Source organism: Carettochelys insculpta, chromosome 10 (assembly GCF_033958435.1).
Source record: "Carettochelys insculpta isolate YL-2023 chromosome 10, ASM3395843v1, whole genome shotgun sequence".
NCBI classification, from domain to species: Eukaryota; Metazoa; Chordata; order Testudines; family Carettochelyidae; genus Carettochelys; species Carettochelys insculpta.
In genome coordinates this window covers 24719388-24735874 of record NC_134146.1, presented here as the reverse complement: position 1 = coordinate 24735874, position 16487 = coordinate 24719388, and positions in this window count along the sequence as shown.

The window sequence follows — 16487 nt, the reverse complement described above, 5'->3', positions numbered from 1 at the left end:
ACAATGTGGAATCCTTAATATCCTTGACAGTTTTTAAAAACAAGTTAGGCAAACACCTGTCAGGAATGTTCCAGGGTTATTTAGTTCTGACACAGTACAGGAAATTTGTCTTGATAATTTCCCAAGATCCCTTCCAACACTACATATCTACAATAATGTGATTTAAAAAACCCCTCAGATCTTTTCATGAATAAACAGAATAAATTGTTTTTATACTTGTTCTTTGGCAGCCTCTTGAAGAAATGTTTTGGAAATAAAAGTGAAATATGATTGCACCGTTAGCATATGGTTGAGGGAAAGAGCTTTCAGTGTGTTTTTTCTGATGAATTGCTAAAATGATTTTATCATTGTTTAATTTTAGCTTCAAACACATATTTTAATTTCTGTTTTTTCCTATATTTCACAACAGATAATTACTAATGTAATCATTATTGGTCATTGGCCATTAATTTGTTTCAGAGTATGTACCTCAGTGGGCAGTAATTACTGCACAACCTACAGTAAGATATCATTAACAAAATGAGAAGACCAGAGAAAATATGTTAATTACTGTAAGTGCTCTATTGCTTTCTCTCTGGAATAAACAAATCTAACTATTAAGATCACACATCCTTTTTGTCAGACTGTATTCTGTTGTGCAATATGAACAAAAAAAACCTCCAGCACAATATAACAAGGAGCTAAAGATTTGTTGTTATTAATGGACATATTTTTCTCTTGAAATGTATACCATGCTCTTGAATCAAAATGAAAATAACACTATATATGTCATCAAGGCATTGGCGTCAATTGATCTATAAACATGCATAAAGTTAACTGTTTGCAATATTGGAGCCTATATGGGCATTTCTCCCCCTCTTGCTCTCATATCTATATGTTATGTAGTGTTGCCCCTTTTGCCCTGAGCAATTAGACAATATTCCGGGCCTTGTCAGGTTGGTTCCATTAGAAGAAATTGATGAGGCATATGACCTATTTCTCTGGCACAATTCTGCTTATTTACTAAGAATGTACAGAAAATCCTGATTCCCTGACTGCATAGAAATGAGCAAAGTAGACAGTTTCCTTGCTCAGTATCCAAGTTTGCCTTTCCAATGAGTCCTGTCCTGTTCCTCAAGGACATCTGTCACTCTAAGGGCCATGCTCATGAATGCTCCTCTGTTTGCTTTCTGCCTCTGTCGTGCACATCTCTCCATGCAACCCCTAGCCCCAACATTTACAACTCAACCCAGAGAAACCTGTTCCCCTGTAGGACTTAACTGTGTGGCAAAGCCTGAGCAAGTCTAATTGCTTTGGGCAGTAACTTCTATTGTTTCAGTCATCACCACGCAAAGGGGCATTTCATTGCTCCTTCCATTTAACTTGAAAGAAGGGTGGTTAGCACAACCACAAACATTAATCAGGCCTGTGATTGATGGCAGCCATAAATACATTCCGGTATAACAATATACTTATGGAAAGTGCTGACCTGCCAAATTCTTTCCACCCTGGAGTTGGCTAATGCCACTAAAGTTCTCAAAATGCACTAGCATCTCACTGCCCATCCAGACACAGTTTAAGCTACTTTGTACTGCTTCAGCCTTTTGCCCGCTGCTGGGTGAAACAGCCCACAGATTTTTTTAAAATTTAACTCATTAAAATTTGTTTTTTAGTGAATGTTTGTGTAAAATTCTTCATTCACATTTTTTCACTCAGCTTCAGAACTGGTCATTGCCATGAAATATCCAACTCTAAAATGGCATTGCTCTCAAATCTTTTCGTCCTTAATCCATGTCCACCTCCTGCTGAAAGATTTTTGGATAGCGTCATTAAGCTTACATCCAACTTCCTTTTCCCATTCTTGCATTGATTTTAACATAGTAAACTTTACAGAAATTGGAAGATAACCTTTCAATCCACAATTAAATGATGAGCCAGATTGTCTGCTGGTGTAAAATAGCCTAGTTCCACTGATATCAATGGAGTAACACTAACACACACTCACTCACAGTCTGACTCCAAAAATATTTGCCCCAGAACTGGGTGGAAAACTAAAATGACACTTCACTATAAAAGTGCTGTATCTTAAAATGCATATTGTTTCTAAAAGAAAATATTTTCTGCTAAAGGTGCTCAGAAAGAACCATGGCCAACAGAGAGAAAGAGATTTACATAGTTGCCTTGCATCATGGTTGATAATAATGCAAGTATCAGAGAGGTAGCCGTGTTAGTCTATATCTTCGAGAACAGCAAGAAGTCCTGTGGCACCTCATAGACTAACAGATTTTTTGGAACATAAGCTTTCGTGGGCAAAGACCCGCTTCATCAGATGCACCTTCTTGCTGTTCTTGATAATAATGCAGACATTCTAGGTTTACATGCGTATAACAGGTCATGGGATCTTGATTTATACAAATGTTCATGGACAACAAAAGAGGTATAAACATCACTGAAGTGGATGTGTAAGTCATTTGCAGCAAAGTTCACCAACATGTTTCTAAACTATTTACCCAGCTCTATGAGATAGCATCGAATAAATGAACTTACACTGCAGTGTTCTCGATGCAGTAATAATAGGTACCACAAGGATATCTGACTCAGGAATGTACCACAATATAGTACATGCTGCTTTGTAGACCCTTGTGACATCCTTAATGTCCTTAAAACATCTATAACTTGGCTATGTAACTATAACCAAAATAACATGGTCATAATTTTTTATCTAAGAGTCAATCTCCAATTCTCCTTTACAATTGCACAAATTAAGTACCGTTCATGGCTGTCCTTTTTGACATCTCCAAACTTGACTGGATCATATGGACTAAACATGACAGATGAGACACATTCCTAATAATAATTTCAACTCAGTTTATGAGCTGTCTGACAGCAGTATAAATTCTAATATGATTTACAGTTAAATTAAATTTAACATGCAACCCTCATTAAAATAACCATGATTCAGTTCTAATGGCACAAATGCTTTGCAATCATAGTCAGGACACAGTTACTTTGGTTTGCTGTGCCTAGTCAGGACACAAAGGCTACATCTACACAGGCAGCCACTGCCAACAGAGAAACCTCGGCAGTACCTCTACTAACAGATCTCATCTATACACAAAAGCGGTTTGAAAGAGCAAGCCACTCTGTTGACAGAACGGCTGACCAGAAGCCCTGCCAACAGGACTGGCTGGGATACCGGAAGCCCTCTCTGACAACAGAACTGTCTCCGCGGGCACTCTATCGACAACACATTGTCGATAAAGGCATTATACCTAATTGGGAAGAGGTATAATACTGCTGGCTGAACAGCTGAGTTTTGTCGACAAACTCTTAACAGAGTGCTTTAACCACGTAGACGCTCGGCAAGTTTTGTTGACAAAAGCCCAGGTTTATCGACAGAGGCTGCCCCTGTAGATGTAGCCAAATACTATTGGGTATGCTGGGGTAAGTACATCAGAGAATTTTGTAATTAGAAATGTGTGAATTTTAACATTTGTATTGCACAAAATCTTCACTGAAATTTTCTTCTGAGAGTTAACTACGATCCTTTTTCTGCCCTGCTTCTACTGAAGTATCATTTTCCCTTTGTAAATGATCAGTTGGGGTGTAGGATGTGGTATTTGAACAGAGCAACTAGATTGCTATTGTTGGTAAAAATGGTGAAAATACAGCAGGAGGGTGGGCAAAGGCGACTGGTGCCTGTGTCAGGAGGATGGCCATGGGCAAATGGTGCCTGTGGGTGGAGGGGGCTGGTGGGACTGCTGTCTGTGAGGAGGGGGGCAGGAAGGGCCACCCAGAGAGAAAGGGGGGCAGGGAGGGCTACACAGAGGGGCGGGTAAGAGTGCCCTATTGAGCAGGGTTGGTGGGAACATGGGGGGAGGGGAGTGCATACCCTGTAGGACTGCTACCAATCTCTTGTGCGGGGGGTCTGGTGCACAGCACCCAGAGTTCCCTGCTTCACCCCAGGCTCCTCCCCAAACAGTTGGCTGCCCAGTCACCATGTCTCAGGTGGGCTCACCCCTCCTGCTGGCCAGAAGCAGGGACCAAGAGCTCTGGCTGCAGTGGGCCACTAGCAGAGCAGGAGGCCAACAGTGGCCAGTCCTCAGCCAGGGCGGGATCTGGCCAGAGTACAGCCACTTGGAGCTGGAATAAAACCTGGCCATGCACGCTGTCTTCTTCCACTGCCCTCACTCCGTGTCCATGGAGTTGCCGCAGGTAAGTCTCATGTGGCCTGTGCACTCAGTGACAGTTACCATACCCCCTCCCGAGAGATTCCCTCCACTGCCAGCGCACTGTCGGGGCTAGACTGGACTCCTTACCAAGCTGGGAGCTCACTGGCTGCCCCCACTGCCTAACGCAGGGCATCCCGGCAATGCCTTAACACAGGCAACAGTGCCCCCCATCCCACTCTTGCCACAGACACCAGTTGCCCCTGTCCCCTCCTGCCACAGACTCCAGGAAGATACTACCCACTGGTCAATCATATTTGATACAGGTCGTTAGGAATAAGAAACAGGAAATGATGATTTAAAAAAATTCTGCATGTTACAAAAACTTTTGCTTGACCTTCAGATAAAGATCACCACGGAAAGCCTAGGGAGATGGGGCTGTTCACACATAAATGAATGTCATTCTGAAAAAGGCATATACAAAAAAAATTTATACAAATAATGGTTCAAAGATGCTTACGAAATGCTGAGAGGGAAGTGAAAATAGTAAGACTGCAGGTCTGGAAAGATGAGGTAATTTAATTATGTATGATAAACTGTAAAATGATGGTTGGCCCGGAAATGGGACAAAGATTAATGTGCTTCCAAGGCATTCTAACTCAGTATACATTATGGTGTAGCTGCAGAACATCATTTGCATTAGCAATGTCTCCCCAGGTAATACAGGAATTCAGGGACACACCTTAAGTTTAAGTGGCTTCAAAAGTTTGAGTATTAAGCAGGAGGTTGGAGAGAGAAGAGATGACAGATACCGAGTGGGACTGCTGAAATACTGTGATGTTAAGCAAATGTAAGATTGTAACAGAATGAAGAGGAACACAGATTGCAAAATTGATCTATAAATCAATTTAAATATATATACAAGATTGTATCGTATTCAGCTAAACTATCATCCGGAGTTGGATCAGATACAATTTTACACTAACTCCAGTGAGTCTCAATTTTCTAACAGGCTGTGTTTAGGATCATTCACTGTAGTCCAGATGGGGTTGACATAGATGATCCTTGGACTTCTGAGGACAAGCTGAAGGGAAGCAGGAGGCTATGAGGTTATCATTCAAAGGCACACACAGGGAGTTCTCAAGCAACAAGCTGCTGCCAGCCCTCTGGCTGCAGTTAACCCAAGGTACAAAGAGCCCAAAGCCACAGATGATAGATCAGCCTTTGGGACAAGGTGAAAATTACATTTTACAAAAATTGGTCCCTCTAGGAATTTCCACCTTCTGGCGTTTCCTTTATTTACTGTACTTATTTAGAGTCTGTCTAACCTAATTCAGAAAATAGGTTATCATCATCAGTGATCACGTCTGTCCTCTGCATTTTACATATCACTGAGAAGCAAGTACTGGCCCTGTCTGCCTTGCACTGCAGATGGCACCTCAGACTCACCAAGAGCAATACATACCAATGAATAATAAAAGCTAATGATAAATTAAAGGTGAAGAATTGAGAACAGATTTTACAAGATCATGGGATTTTGGCTAGTGTGCAGCAAACAGCATACGTTTGGAACAACCCCTGTGCCAACGATTAACACTTTGCTTGGCACATACATCCTGAGTAGACAGGGCACGTGATAGGCAGTAGCTAACCTTTATGAAAGCAGCAGATACATGATCTCCTTGGATCTCAGGCAGGAAAACCAGAGTTGGTCAGATTGTATACTGTGGTGGCAATTTGAATCAATAAATGTCCTGTATAAGTAGCATGAGTTGTTCAAAAATCCTCTCACTGATCTGACCTTAATCTTAAATAGAATAAGATTCAAAACACACTCACGCTGCCCATTTTACTAATAGTGATCCCATCCACATTTAAAAGCAGCGTGGACTGAGATGGCGAGGCATGGACATATTCAGGGCTGCAATGCAGTAAGTGTAGGGAAACACAACTAACATGGAAGTGACTTCTACTGTCTTCTGTGCTCTGGGAATGGGGAGCAATGCAATTTCTGGAATAAAGTACTAGGCAAGGTCATTGTTGTCTAACCATAAGCATTCCTTCCTCAGCAGCAGCAGCAGAAGCAGCATGCTTCTTGATGGGCACTCTCCAAAACATAAGACATCCCCTCTTTGAATGGAGAATAGTAAATTACTAGCTACAGTAAACTCTTTCATACCCAGCAGACCTGGAAGGTTGCCAGATAGTCAAATATTCTGAATAATAGAGAGGTATACCTAGCAATGCATAACACTAGAGAAGAACAAGATTAGATGTTAAACAAAAATGCATGCAGAGTACTTTATTTACTAACAACAGTAGTATTGTACAGTGTAAACTTATACTGTATTTGCTGTTTTTATTTTCACTATTCTGTACTTATGGAAAACGTGACTAAAATTTAATTATGGTTGAAATGCCTCTTATTTGGGAGTTCTGGATAATAGAATGCTAGATATGAAAGAGTTTACTGCAATATGGCAGCACTAGCAGCCTACTATAGAAGTAGCAAAGGAAGAATGACCAGCATTAATAATCCAAATGGGCACTTGTAATAGCCTAACACAAAGGCTGCAAGTCAAGAATAGTAGGCTTAGTGATATTTGGAAACCATTTCTAAAGTCCTTTCATGGCAAAGCTGGTAGCCTCCCCTGATCAGTCAAAATAAGAATCAGTTTAAGATTATTTTACATTGACCCCAAAACTTTCACCCTGATAAACCCCAAATATCATAAATTATCACCATGCTGCACAACACCACTGAGAAACAAGCAGAAAGCAACAGCCAACTAGGAAAGGCTAATCAGTGAAGGAGGTTTTAATCAGTTTTCCTTGTAAGCAGAGGGCTTGGGCAGCCACCCCCAAGAGGGATTGAGGTGCTGGCCATCTGATCAGCAGAACACCAGCAGCCATATACAGCCAGCAGCATGTGTTTCTATTGGTGGTGCACATCCACAAATGCCTTGGTTCACATAAAATTTATTCCACCATAGATAAAGAAAATATAGGAACACTGGCCTTAGGGTGCTGGAGTAAACCCTTATTCTTACAAAAGTTCTTAGTGAGTTTTTATGTCCATGCAATTCAAAACTCTCTTTTTAGCAGTTTTGCCCAAAGACCCTAAACGCAGGTCTAGATCACACTTCTAAGCAAGAAGCTCTGATTTGGTAACGTTGCTGAGGCTCAGGGGCCAACTGAGCCTGTAATGGCTTCCTAACTGCATCAATAGGCTACCTTTCACCAGTACGGGAAGTAATTCATCTTTCAAGCCTGTAAAGTGTATTGGAATGGAAGGTGTGTAATAAAGTATGACAATTTCATAGATGCTTAAGGCCAAGAGGAAGACAAAGCAGAACCACTAGTCTGATGCCTTGTATAGTACAGCTCTCAGAATTGTACATAGAGACCCCATATTGAACCTAACATCATTGACTAAAGAATACTTTTCAGCTCATTTTATTTCCCTTTTGTACCAGAAGAGAGGACTCCCCTACTGCACTCAGAGGACTTGCAGCTCAAGACCAAATATAGTTGTGCTGCATTTCATGGCAAGTAATACAGAAATGCAAAAGCCGTTCTCTAAGGCCCAAACAAATACAGCAGGGTTACCATCAGCCAAAACTCAGAGTCAAGGTATAACACCTGGCTTGCATCAACCAAGCCCAAAACAAGGATTTAAAATAAAGCACACGCTCATCAAACTCCTCAGTTTTGTGGTGCTTTCAACTACAGCTTTCTAAATAGCCACCACTACCCCCAAATCACTGCCTACTCTGAGCTTGCCACAGCACCTACCTTTATAATGTGCTGGATGAATCAATTAAATCCCCACAGCTGGCTATCCTGAAAGTTCACTCAGTGTGCAACTCAGTGCAAACAGCTGTGTCCCTCTTCCATGCAAGAGGGGTGAAATTAGCCTCTTTCCTGACATATCCAGGACTTACTTTTTATATTATCCATAACATGCACCACCATCATTAAACCAAGACCTTAACATCTGAGTAAAATATCAGGAAAAAATTACTCTATGCTATACCTGCAATACTCTGCTTTGGAGAGTCTATTCTAGTCTATGGATCTCCATTAAGCCTCTACATTTGGTAACTACATAAATTTACAGAAAGAAAATGCAACTAGAGTGTAGCCTTGACAGACACAGACTCACTGGTATCCAGGAGTTAATAGCAGTGTATGTTAAAACTAGAAATGTTACTGTAATTATGAAAATGAATGTGTAATTTATGCACACAACATGGAAAATATGCAAGGTGTGTACTGTATGTAATTATATTATATTTCCTTGCTTCTATTGATAGATGATAAATCTTCAGAATATGGTAAAGCTATGCACTAGTCTGCATTGCTTTCCGATGGCCACGATTTCTGAAAAAGTTTTTTGTTGTTTTTAATTAAACTACTTTTTCACAACAGCAGCCTTTCCCCTGCTTTATTATGCCAAAGAAGCATATGAAAATATAAACTTGGAGATGTTACTGATTTATTTTGATGTTGGATCATTTGCTCTCGTGTAAACATTTCTTGTGACATGAATATGGATAGTTTCAAATCTTGGAAGAGTTCATTACTAAAGGTAGCATATGTTTTTGACTCCTGAACCATGAGGGAAATGAGAACACCCAGCTTGCCACACAATAAATTGTAAACAGTTGGTACACCCTTAAGCAAAAGACTGAAATAATTATTGTATCTGTGTTTTAGAGTAGCCAGCTCATTTGTATGCCTCATTTTTGTTTGTTTGTTTTTCATTTTGCTGATTTAATTCTTTTTTCCAAGGTTTGTAGATGCAGGCTACATATATCCTTTGGGCCTGCAGCATCATGGTGCTAAGTGTACAGCTGTCACTGTGGATTCATGGATTTGGTGCTATTCTACCATCATGAATCTAAGTCTACACTGAAAGAGGCAGTCCGCTATTACACGTGCTTTCAATCTTGTTAGTAAAATATCTACTATTTGATATCCTGGGGGCCTGTGAAGTGCTAAGCTCCAAAACCTCAAAGGTATATAGGCACCTGATTGCCTAACTGTCCCCTGGGAAGGGCTTCGTCCCCCTTCATCTCCACATCTTCAACTCCCATTGGGAACTAAGGACCCCTCCCAGCACCTTCACCTCCTCAACTTCCATTACCACTACAGTTGTTCATTACTGCATAACACAAACACACATGGAATTTGCAGGAGCTGGACAGTAGCAGATTTGCAATAATTGCATATATTTGAATATGTCTATGTAGCAGGGTGGGATGGCCACCCTCCAATATGCAGAAAGGGAGGACCCCTTCCGGCAGCCATTTTGTGTAGAGCCTGGCCCCTCCCAGTCACCTGACTGGAAGTCAGGAGGTGGGACCAGGCCTATAACAGCCCAGCCTGAGGACTCAGTTGAAACCGAGTATCTAGAGGAACTAGACAATTGTTCTGTGCTCCCTGCTTAGCAGCCTGAGGACTCTGCCAGGGGCCAGCCCGCAGGGGAACCTAGAAGATAACTCTGGACTCTGGGAGGCAGAGGACCAGCTAAGTGAGGCTAAGGCCTGGATTGGGTTGTCTGGGCCCCTGCAGGTCCTGACACCCTACTAACTCCAGAGGAACCTGTCTGCTAGAGCAGACCAGCCAGACCCAGAGGATTAAGCAGTGTATCCACTCTGCCTGCACCCCAAGCCAGCCTGGGGCAGTGTACTCCACTGGACCCCAGCTGGAACTGATACCCTGTGAGCCCTGAGATGTTGCAGGGATTTTGGGTACGTGCTGTGGGGAAACCAGGAGTAGCCCAGGGGTAAGAGGGCCATTAATGATCCTTAGGTAGTGTGTTGAAGTCTGGACTCTATGCTGACCCACATAGCTGGCTACTGCTGTCACTAGAGCCCCTGGGCTGGGACGCAGTGGGATGGGTGGGTCTGCATTCCCCCCACCCACTCACCACCCACTTGCTGGATGGCGGTCTTCCCCCTTCTCTGCCTGTTTGTTTGCTACCCCACCCTGAGGTGGATCTGGGGCCGCCTAAAGACTGTGGGTTTGCTGCCCTGCCTTGCACCAGGGCCTGGGCCTGCTCTGCCTTGCACCAGAGTGTGAGCTTCTTTTTGGACATGTGCTGCCCTGCCCTGAGTCAGGGCCGGGGGCCACCTGAAGATTGTTGTTTGTTGCCCTGCCTTGCTCCAGAGCTAGCGCTCTTCTGTGTGTTTGCTGCCCCACCTTGCATCAGGGCATGGGCCCCCGCCTTTGATGTGTGCTGTCCCACCATGAGCTAGGGCTGGGGACTGCCTAAAGATATGGGTTTGCTTTTGCCTGGACCTCTGGCTAGACCCTAAGAAGAGCTAATTCTCCCCAGCACCTGCCTGAGGTAAGGCAGGGGACTTGAAATGTTGCCTCTCACCCACCTGAAGCAAGGTGGAAATACCTCCCCCTGCCCTGCAGGGCTTCCTATGAATATTATCTGAAATGCTGACCAATCAGGCTTCCCCCTACCTTTTTGTTTTACTATGAATCCCCGGTCTGAATGAATCCCACCTGTTGCCACAGTAGAACCAGATGAAACTGCAAATTTTACACAGCTTCATAGCAAATATATCAGTTCACTTTCCCTTAAATTGGACTAGGATTTTCTAAACAAATAATAAGATTGTGACCCTTGGCAAACCTGCTCTGAAGTAATATCCAAAATTATATATACACTTTCACACTACACGACAGAATTCTTTTCATCTCTGTAAGAATCAGTTGGTGTCTATGGCCAAATTCATCTCTTAGGTAGTCCTTTACATGACTGCACTGGAAGACAATGGACAAATTAATCCTGTTTCCATGATTTTGATAAACAAACAAGGGAGATGGTCAATGAGAAAGGGTCAAGTACTTAGAAGCCAAAACAAGAAAAAAAAAACTGCTTTCTACATTGACTGCTTAAATCTATTAACAAAAATTATCCAGAATCTAGAAAACGAATGCAGCTCTGAATGGCAATATTTCATCTCCTGACTGTTTTATCCATAATTCTCGCTGGCCAGAATTTGCTTTTCGAGTTAGCAGAGGCCTAGTTGTAGGCTCATCCAACCAAGTGACAGTTGCATGTTCTTTCTTCAGTACGCCACTCCTTCCTCCTTTCAGAACCTGCAGTCTAGGTTAAGATGGGAAAGATGGTTAGAGCTGGCTCAATGTCTTAAGTACTCCTTTTTCATTATTTGAATTTCAGTTCTCTCTCTTCCTGTTTACAGTTTAGGGAAATTTTTATATGCTCCCCTATGTCCCATTGCACTTTTCTGTCCTCTTCACTTTACCTGCACTCCCGGAGTATCTCAGTGCTATCTTCAAGTTTGAATATCATAGCTGTGTACTGTCACTGCAGGCGATCACCTCCATCAGTTTTCCCTACATTCGTTAGATCTGTTTGTTCCGATTTTTTTTTCCAGAACCTGTCCCCACATAACGTCATACTACCAACCAATTTTAAGACTGAACTCCTCCTTCTGGGTTAGGAGTCCTTTCTACCCAATTCCTCTGACATCTGTCATCATCTTTACTGTACTCTCAAGGTCACATGGCTTGAAATCACTCTTAATCTCAGTCTAACTTATTCTTCCCAGAATATCTTTGCCTATAATTTTTTCTCTCATTACTCCTGGAACAATTCCAGAATTCTACCTTAACTTAACCCTGCTTCTGGTAAAATCCTTATTTGTACCATTATTTGGCATAGTTGAGCTCTCGTTATCTATCTTCATATCTCATCTTAAAATCTCTCTGTTCCTTTTCCATTGTGCCACTGTTACACGACTAATTTCCTTTCCCTTCCCCTCAACTCCAGCTGCACACACAGGAGCTAGGTTTCAAGAGTAACTCTATCTTTCTTGTACATTTCTGATGTCTTTACTTTTATGCTACTCCATCTTCATAGATTGTTTTCCCGTTTTTCATGACAGTCACTGCAGCAATATGTGTAAAACGTTATCTCCTTTCTGTATCTCTGTCTGCAAAGCATTTTGTGCTACTTTTCATGAAGGATGCTTTATACAAATAAACTAGAGCACGTATAATCTGAAGAATGAAGTGACTATAAAAGGCGGCTTTGGTGACATTGGCAACATTACAGATTTAAAAAGCATCCAATGTTTAACAGCCCTTTTCTTTAGACAAAACTCCCTGTTTTATTTGGTATATAATATATGGCCCCTTTTAACATTTAAAACAGGTTTGTTTAGATACCTAACTAGTAAAATTTGGGCTACCACTCAAATCTATTTACAAAAAGGAAATCAGAGAGATGGACATTTTCCTAATTGTTCACTATGTTTCCAATCCATCTGTGCTTTTCTAGCAAGCTCAGCACTTTTCCTTATGTTCTTTTGTTCATCTCACCTTAATATCCACATTATGCCTCCTCACATCCTTTCTTTAATATATGACTTCTTACATGTACATGCTCAATTTCTTCAATGTCACAAACAGGAAAGGAAAATAATACTTAAATCTGTAACAGATGTATAGATTCCCCTTACGCTGAGTGCACTGTAGACACACAAGCTTTCACCATAGCATATTTTCATCTGTTTATGTGATGTACACATGTGGCAAGATCGTGAAGTGTTTGCTCTCAGTGCTTCAAGCTAACCATATATCTTTTTTCCCATGTGTGTTGTCTGGTATCTTAAGCATATCAGTATAATCTTTAATACCTATTGCACTCTCTTTGTAATGTTCCCATTATAAATCTAGATGAATGTTTATACCTCCAGGAGAAGATGTTTCTCAGTATTATGAATCAGACTGGAGATCACAGGATGAAATTCCAAGACTCTTAAAGTCACACTGTCCCCATTTTGATTTTGAAGGAGGATGGGATTTTGGCTCCCTACCCTGTATTCTGGTTTTTAGAACTGGTAGTCTAGTAATGACCCAGTTCTCCAGACTCTTACTCGTGCAAATAATTATACTGAAGTATTCTAGATCATGCTGCTTGCACATACACCTGCGCTGCATTCAGCATGGAATACTAGCAGCACATACGCACTACATGGATGATGCATTCTGTCATTAGGGAGCTACAATGCCTCTGGAGTTCCCAGGTACACAGAGGAGACAAGTTTGTTACTGCATTCCTTTCTGGTGCCCACCTTACTCTCCACCATGCAGCCAGCTGCCAGTACACTGCAGAAGTGCCATGATCCTGTCTGCTTTATACCTTCCCCATCCATTATTCACCTGCTTAAACTCAATTAATATTAATGTCTATGGCGATAGATAACACAGACATCTGCTTAATGTCATGGAAGTAACACTCTCTGGCCTTCTTCCCACATGATTACCAATGTCATGGCCTTCGTTACACAATTCTGATAAAATGTGGCCCCGGTGTCTTCCTCATACAGGCATAAACACCTCAAGCACTGCAACGGTGACCTGAAAGCTCTGTGTTCAGAAGGTGATCTTGGGATTTTCCCTCCTTGGACTGGCAGACAGGTCTTTGAATTCTTGCTGGCAATGTGTGTGCTCCAGCCTGTGCTTTTACTTTGCCCCCATTTGTGATGGTTTGGAGCTAACTCTTCTTGGTCACAGAACAGCAACTCCCAGTTTCTGTTCTTATTTGCATCCCCTACAAATCTGGGCTAATGCAAATGATGTTAAGATCATTACTTTGCATTTGCACATATGACAGAATAGAATTTGCCCACTGGGCCCAGGGCCACACTCCTTATTCAGTCAAAACACTCCCAGAAATCAATACATAAAAGCTCAGTAAGGACCTCCAAACTTTGGCCACTGTTTCATACTTCCATACAGACGTCTACCTGAATGTGTTGAACAACAAAATCAAGGTACAAATATCTCTCTGGTGGCAGCTTGAGTAACACTATAACACAACAAGCAAATGTTTCACTCCTACTGTTAGATGCTGAAGTCCTTACCTAGGACCTTAATAAAAGCAGCCTGACTTTCAAAGGTGCTACTTTCCTGTGACTCCCACGCTGACTTCCATGAGATTTGCCAGTGCTCAGCACTTAGAAACATTAAGCCATTTCTATTTAGGAGCCTGATTATCCATTACGTTTCTTACTTTAGGCAAAGGTTGGGTGGGATCATTCTAGTACATATATTTAATTGATTGCAGTAGCTATTTGTAGATGGTGATTCTTCATTGATCCATGCATTTCACAGCTCTCTAAAGAGAGAAGAAGTCAGACAGATCTCCCCAGTGGCTTACTATGTTTCTCCTGTTAATAACAGTTTCAAGAGCTACCCATGTGTTTTTTGTCAATGTTAGGGTTTCTAGAATTACATATGTACCAAGCCTGGAATGACAGAAACACCTTGATCTCAGAATTTATAGATTTTTTTTGAGTAACTATGTATTGTGCAGTACCTTAAACTGGTATTCATTTATTAATGGCTCACTAGTCCAGACAGGTCTAACTCTTGCTTTCTTCCAGGAAGAAAGTTGTCAGGAGATCCAAAGGGATCACAAAGGAGCACAGGAGCACAGCATAGTGAGAGTAATTACTGTCCAATCAGAGGAAGCAGATACTGTAAAAAAGACGTAATTCAGCATCAGGACACTGTAGCTGCGTCTACACGTGCACGCTACTTCGAAGTAGCGGCACCAACTTCGAAATAGCGCCCGTCGCGTCTACACGCGTCGGGCGCTATTTCGAAGTTAACTTCGACGTTAGGCGGCGAGACGTCGAAGTCGCTAACCTCATGAGGAGATAGGAATAGCGCCCTACTTCGACGTTCAACGTCGAAGTAGGGACCGTGTAGACGATCCGCGTCCCGCAACGTCGAAATTGCTGGGTCCTCCATGGCGGCCATCAGCTGGGGGGTTGAGAGATGCTCTCTCTCCAGCCCCTGCGGGGCTCTATGGTCACCATGGGCAGCAGCCCTTAGCCCAGGGCTTCTGGCTGCTTCTGCAGCAGCTGGGGATCTATGCTGCAGGCACAGGGTCTGCAACCAGTTGTCAGCTCTGTGGATCTTGTGTTGTTTAGTGCAACTGTGTCTGGGAGGGGCCCTTTAAGGGAGCGGCTGGCTGTTGAGTCCGCCCTGTGACCCTGTCTGCAGCTGTGCCTGGCATCCCTATTTCGATGTGTGCTACTTTGACGTGTAGACGTTCCCTTGCTGCGCCTATTTCGATGTTGGGCTGAGCAACGTCGACGTTGAACATCGACGTTGCCGGCCCTGGAGGATGTGTAGACGTTATTCATCGAAATAGACTATTTCGATGTTGTCTGCACGTGTAGACGTAGCCTGTCAGTAACATATTTATTCATTAGGGAACAAAGATGTTATATGCCGAACAGCTGCTCTTGTGATGTGTTACTAAGAACTGGAAAACATGTATTCGAATTATCAACAAAAAGCTTTGAGGCATCTGTGTAATGCTGCCTTGTTTTGTTTTCTATGAGTTTGAGTCCCTTTCTGGTCTTAGCCTACCTCAGCATTTTCTTAGACTTTTTCAGCATGCCCCTTACTTATTTACAGCAGTTCTTGTGTCCGCTTATCCTAGGCTAGAATTAATCCTCATCTGACATCCGCACTAATGCTTCTGCCACCAACAGGAACCATATAACCATGTGTGATTTCTAGTGCAGTGATACCTGTAGTTCTCCCTCCTTTCCTTGTGCTTTTCTTGCGTCATCGTGGATGGTTTTTCATTTGTTCTGCTAAGGAAGATGGAAAGAGTATTTTCTTATTTGAGAGAATGAAAGAAATATAAGGGGAAACATTCTACAAGCAATAATGAAGATGATGATGATGATGTTATTATTATTGTTGTTGAGATGATATTGTTGTTGTTGTTGTTACTATTATTATTGTGGAACCCAAAGGTGCAATCAGGATCAAAGCTCCACTGTGCTAGGTGCTGGATGCACAGAAAAGGCAGTTCTTGCCCCAGATAAATTAGGGGTATAAAAAGACAAAAAACAGATACCATATCAGGGAAGGACAGGTGATGATAGGCACAGACCTCTGCTCAGAGATTGACCCTAGTACTTGAGGCGCTGTCCTTATGGCCTCGCTCCAGGATCAGGGCCTGATGCATCCATCTTTTAGAGTTATTGATTTATTTCCATTCAATACTTGCCTACATTTTAACTTTGTTCCCTAACAAATGTGGTAGTCTTTAAAGTGCCACTGGACTCCTTGTTGTTTTTGCTGAAACGGACTAACCCAGCTACCTCTCTGAAACTTTGTTCCTTTATACAGTGCCTTTTTTTCGTAGGGGGAGGGGTAAGAGGAGGCTGTACTCAGCTGGCTCCCCAGCCAAACACATGGCTGGTGCTGATGAGGTGCGGGTACTCAGTATCAGCACAAAAAAAAAGCCCTGCCTTGATACAT